The sequence below is a fragment of the Toxotes jaculatrix genome, chromosome 24, assembly GCF_017976425.1.
Source record: "Toxotes jaculatrix isolate fToxJac2 chromosome 24, fToxJac2.pri, whole genome shotgun sequence".
Lineage (NCBI taxonomy): Eukaryota > Metazoa > Chordata > Actinopteri > Toxotidae > Toxotes > Toxotes jaculatrix.
In genome coordinates, this window is record NC_054417.1 from 5914144 (window position 1) to 5920704 (window position 6561).

Consider the following 6561-nt stretch of genomic DNA (forward strand, 5'->3'; position numbering starts at 1 on the left):
CAGACACACACATACACACACAAACACACACACCTCTGCCAGCTCCTTCACGTTCCCCTGTGCCAGGTACGTCTACGTCCCGTCTTTGTGTGTGAATGAAAGCGCGGCAGATCTGACGAGGAAGAAAATCCACACACACACGCGGCATTCTCACGGGGGGAAGAGGAGGGACAAGAGGAGGAGAGGGAGAAGAAGAGGTGGCCTCGCCTCCCCTCTCATCCCTCAATCCAACACTTCTCCTCCTTTCGTTTGGTTCCATTCGTTCGTCAGTTCTTTCCGTTTTGTGCCGTTCCATGTGCTGCCGCTCTGTCTGTCTGTCTCTGCCTCCGCTCTTCTCCTGTCCTCCCTTTCTTTGCGCTCCATCCTTTTTCTCCCCCATCGCATCACTCTCTTTCTTTCCCATCCATCCCCTCTTTCTCCTCGCCTCGTTCCAGATTCCAAGTGCTTGGACGGGGGCTTGCTGCTCCGGTCACTGCTCAGGGAGTACAGTGAGCTAAAGTGAGCTCGGCGTAGAAGAACATCACACACACACACACACATATGCACAAACACACAGCTGAACAAACAAACAGAAGCAGGCCCTTTCTCTTGCTCCAATTTCAATTGTGTCTTGTTTGCTACCTGCATATGTCTCTACCTTCTCCAGATCCCAAAGCTTATCTGTACACGCAGCCTAGAAAGCATTATGAGAACTGGTCTGACATCATACGTATCCAAACACCAAGCGTTTAGAGATAAGCCTCCCTGCTCCTATCTCAATCAGTTACTCAGCACTCCAGGCCCAGCAAAGTTCAGCACAACCAAAATGCACTGAGGTTCCAACCAGCAGAAGAGAAAATCGCTCTTTTATTCTTGCAAATTTAAAAAGTTAAATGTGGCCTCAAGGAAAACAAAGACAATAAGTAAGAGTTTTATTGTCCTGCAGAACAAAATGTCTTAACCAACAGATTCCATATATGGTGCCGTCAGAGCTAAACCACTGGCTGCCTACTGAAGTCTATGCCTTAGTCTTGGAGCAAAAAAATTCAAAAGGGGGAAGACAGAGCAACAAGTGAAGAGCGTGGCAAGAAACATGAAGCACAGAGGCTGAAAAACGTTGCTATAAAACAAGAACAAAAAATCAGTTCAACACGAGCATGAACATTTTTCTATTTTGCACACGATATCTTACATTAGATGGATCTCTACAGCTGTTAAGTACTTTTCTGTGCTGTGCTGTAAACTTTTACCGTTACACTTCCTCCTGTTTGCCAGTAGAGGCCATTTTTACTTAATATCAATTAACTGAAAAAAAGTCTGTGCTGGAAGTTAAATAAGTATTGATCTGTCTTTGTAAGATTATGGAGGAATAATCAGTTCTGTTCTTCCTTGTGCTTGTATTTATGATTATTATCCTCTGCCTCTTTGTTTTCATCATCTCCACCGTCTTCCACCCTCTGTTATTCATCCTCGTCATCACCTTCATCATTGCATATTGATTTTGTCGTAGCTCTCCAGGCGTGTGCTGACCTTTCGTATGAGGTGCTCGTTCTTCAAGACTTCAAGAGGTGAGAATGATTGATGTCTAATCTTTGATATCCTCTGAAGATGTGTGTGTGCATTTACGTACTGTGTGTGTGTGCGTGTGCGTTTGTGTGGGTTGGTTGCTTAGGACCTCCTATAGTTAAGGAACCAAAGGTCCTCAGGGTATTAGAGCAGGAGATCAGGGAGTCAGCTCACACACACACACACACAAGTATACTCACATTCGTACACACACATGTGCGCACATTGTGGTGTCTCAGCGACCTCTTGGTGAGTTCAGTGGCAAGGCGTGGTGGGAGTAGTCGTTTGAACCTGCAGATCTTAAAGATCACACGCACACACTGACATCCACACACACAGATTAACGCTAAAAGAAGGGAGCAGTTGAACCTTTTTTAGGCTCGGGGGGGTTCAGAGGTTGGTCTGATGGAAGGAAAGCAGGTGGAAACAGAGACCGAGACCTGCAGCAAGTGAGTGAGTAGTGAGCAGTGGTTGAAAGAGGAAAAATGAAGATAATGACCAGTGCTAGGTCCATAAAGTAATCATGGCTTTTTACTCATTGGATAAAATACATCATTACTTTACCTATTTCTCCCTGCAAGCGTGTTACATTCCCTTTTTGTTAACCTAAAAATGGATCGATATGGCCTCTTACCCTTACACCACCACATTTCTTCAACAGACACCAAAAACAGACGTTACTCTGGCCTGACGCAGACAATACCAGGGAACAAACGAGCAAGAAAATGTCAGAAGATTGTTCCGTCAAAGTTTCAACAATCAAACAACTTTAAAGTCAATATGGATGAGGAGTCCTCGGCTTGTTCCAGACCTCTGAGGAAGAGGAAACAGGAAAAGGGCCTCCACACAAAATATAAAATATAAAATAATATTACGCGAAGTCAGAGATGCAGGCAGAGATGCAAAGGAAGTGAAAAAGAAAGAGGAGGAGGAGGAGGAGAGGAAGAACTACATAGTTATGTAAAAGAGATGAAGAAAAGGGAGAGGAGCGTGAGGAAGAGGGGAGAGATGAAGGAGAAAAGAGGAGTCTTTAATGTGCGTCGGTCTTGTAAGGTCAGACGGGGGCTGGGGAAGAGGGGGAGAAAGGTTACAGGAAAGGTTACCATGATTTATTTAATCACTGATCCATCAGACGCAGCGCGTGCACACACACACACACACACACACACACACAAATTCCCTCTCACATACACACACTTATCTCCCGCTTACTTTTTTCCCCACACACACACACATGCGTAACAGCTTAATCTTCTGTCAGATAAAATAAAAAACAGAAGATGAAGGAGAGAGAAGGGTGATTTTTGTTTTTAGTATAGATTTTATCATTTCAATAATGGGAATATAACCTGACAGAGAACTTCGACTTTGTGAGCATGATATAGTTGCTCTTACACATGTTATATTTGTTCTTCTGGTCATCTACTAGACTAAGATTTACTGAACTTGAACTCAGCTGGACAACTGCACAAACTGCCACTAACTACCGCTGATACCACAACTGCATTTTGTGAACTTTCCAGTGTATTTGGCCCAATTCCCCGTTGGCTTTCTAACCTAACCTGATGCTGACATGAGCGCCAGGTTTCCTGGAACGTGTAAAGAGGCACAGGAAGACTAAAGAGAATAGGCAAGTGGTGCATTGCCTGTGCATGCAAAAGAACACTCATGAAATATGGAAGACTTTGGAATAATCAATGTAATTAATGTAAGCGTTGAAACAAAACGTCCACCGCCGCTGTCATATCACTTGTTTCACACACACACACACATCTTGTCCGTGAGAGAGAGAGAGAGGGAGGGTTGGGTAGATGGATGGAGAGGATGATGGGAGGATGAAAGTGCCACACTCGTTTTTTTTCCTGCCTTTTGTGGCAGAGAATGCCCCGAGGCAAGATTTAACAGAGGGAAGAGATAGAGAGAGGAAGTGAAGGATAGAAAAAAAGGAAGCAAAAAAAAATGAGGTGCCTCAGTGAGGATGCCAATCCCACCATCATCACCTCCCCCCACCCCCCACCCCGCCTTTCCCTCCATGTCTCCCTCTCTTTGCTCTGTTCTCCACCGCCTTGCTTGAGGCCTCAGTAGCCCTTTACAGGGTGCGACCTTGGTGGTCACTGAGCTGGTGTCAACATGGAAGAAACAGGCCATATGGGTGAGACAGAGCGAGAAATAGATGTAGAGATTCAAGGAGAGCGATATCTAATCCTTAATTTGTCTCTGTGTCTCTTCTCCCCCCTCCTCCTCTCTAGCTCTCACACACCGTCTGGGCTACATATGTGCTCCTTCACCCCTATCTCTTGGCCGGGGCCGGGGCCAGTGCCCCTGCCACCTTACCCAGGGCAAGGGCTGCATATGTTGGGAAGGTGGGCACTACAGAGGGGGGATATGGGCTGGGTGAGCAGCAGATGGCTGAGCCCTAAGGCCTCCGCTGGTGTGGCCGGTGGTGAGTGTATACGCATGTGGTGGGGGGTGGGAAGTAGGTGTGTGTCCGTCTGTGTGTGTGTACGTTTGTTGGAGGTGTGTGTGGGTAGGTGGAAGAAGTGTCCGTCTGTGTGTGTGCGTGTGTGTGAGTGTGAGTGCAGGTTTTCTGCTTGGAAGGTTGAATAGAGGGGCACCAGTGCAGAAGAACTTCTTCTGGTCACGGTGAGAGAAGAGGGGAAGAGGAAAAAGAGAGAAGGAAAAGAGGGATGAAGATCGAGAAAGAGAAGATAAATCCAACACAGCTGATCAGTGAGGAGCTCTACCTGTCTTTACCCAGGAGTTTTTTATTTGGAATATCACCATTCTAATTATTATTCACACAATTAGCAGCAGCAGTGGCACTAGAACACTTTGGTAGTTGCTTTGCCAGAAGCAGAGGATCTGAACCTATTTGATGATGGAAACTTTATTCTTTTCGACCGTACGTCGGGTTCAATGATTCGCAAGCGTTTTACGGTTTTATATCATTGGTTTCATCATGCTGTTGGTAGTTTTTAGTGCAAGGTTTGTATCTTTTGACCTGCTTGAACATAAGAATAAATGGTGTCAGATTTTTTTTAATTAAACCATGTTAGAAATCAAATCTGAGTATGTGTGCGGCTGTGCGTTGAATGTGTACACGTGTGTGTATATGGCCTCTGGCACCCTGTCTCCTCTCTGTCCTCCAAGGAGGAGAGAGAAAATGTCCACGCCGCCCTTCCTCACATGGGGGAAGGAGACAGGGAGAGAAAAAAGGCGAGGGGGAGGCAGAAGATATCAGTTTTGTCCTTCATCCCTCCCACAATCCCTCTCTTCTGCTCCATTACAGACGAGGAGAGCGCCCCGAAGATGCTCGCAGGTATGACACAGCTGCCACGCTCTGAATCACACACACACACACACACACACACACACACACCTTGCAGGTATGGGCCAGTTGCCATGCTCTAGATAATAGGCTGTTGAGGGTGCAGCTTGTTAGCCAGCCACAGCTGACATGCCAGACACACACACACACCCACCCACCCACACACACACACTGTTTGTAAGAGCCACGGACTGAACCGAGAACAACGTGCAAGATGCAGTGATGACTCAATCTTCTTTCCTTGGATTCTTTCTTCCTTCTTTTCTGACATCTGATCCCTTTCTCTGAATCTTCTCCTCCCTCTTTTACATTTTTCTGTCTCTGTCACTTCCATGTCTCTCTCAGACAGATGGGACGGCCTGCTGCCCCTGATGTTTCTATTAAAATGACATTACCGACTGTGGATCGTCCAGCAGCCCATTCATAACCATTTAGCTTGCACCTGTTCGGTAGAGTGATGTGTGTGTGTGTGCACATTGTTTGTGCATAACTGAGAGGTGTCAGAAGGAGCTGACTGTTTCGCACTGAACACAAACCTTCATCACCCTCATGTCCACGCACACCCATATACACACATGCACACACACACATGCACACACCCCACAGACTCCCAGAAGGTCATCCCCTCTGGGAATGTCTGTTTGAAGTAAGGACCTCTGTCGTGAGCTGCTGGAGGCCTGATTCACTGTCAGGTGTGTTTGTCTGTGTGTGGATTTTTACATAGCTATGCATACATGTCTGTGCATGTGTGTTTTTTTCTATTTATGAATGTTTGAGTTGTTAATTAATGAATTTCTAATGTAGTCATGTGTGTAAATTTGTGCTTTCATTGTCTTTTTATGATTGGAAATCTGATTGCTTATGTAGTGTGTGTGGACTTCAGTCTTTTCTGCAACTCTGCTCATGCAAGAGTGTGTGAGTGTGTGTGTGTGTGTGTGTGTGCATGTGTGTGTGTGTGTGTGTGTGTGTGAGTGGAAACAAGGCACCACAGGCTGTGGTGTGTCCATGCCTCCTGGTAATGGATACTAATGGCCCTGGGCAGGCCTCCATGGAGCAGGGGGGTAGATTTGTCTGTTTGACCCCATCCTGCTGCCCTCACTCTGGGAGGGGAGGGCCTGAGGGGTGGGAGGCCCTGTGGGGGTCTGGGTCACCATCAGCATGCATAACACTCAACATAAACACACACTGTTAGCTGTGTAAGTGACAACGAAGTCACGCAGGCTAACATCACACACACTGCAAGGTTACAATAGCTTCAAAGATGATTAGGGGGGAATAGTATTATGATTATGTTTTCCTTCCAAACTGCTGTTTAAAACATCTATGTTACAGTATATCATATGGTGTTTTTCACACACTCAGTGTATGAACTTGAGCATGTCTGATATATTCAGAGAAAAAGGATAAAACCACTTTTCCAACCCCTTCCTGTCTAAAGCGCACTTCTTGGAAAAAAGAAGCTTGTTGGACCTTTAAAGTGCCGTTTGGTGGATAAAATGGTGACGGACACAGATGCAGATGCATACTGTACACACACACACACACACACACACACACACACACACACACACACACACACACACACACACACACACACACACACACACACACACACACACACACACACACACACACACACACACAACAGTAGCTCAGTATGCTCCTGTCCAAGGCTGGATCCTTTTTAA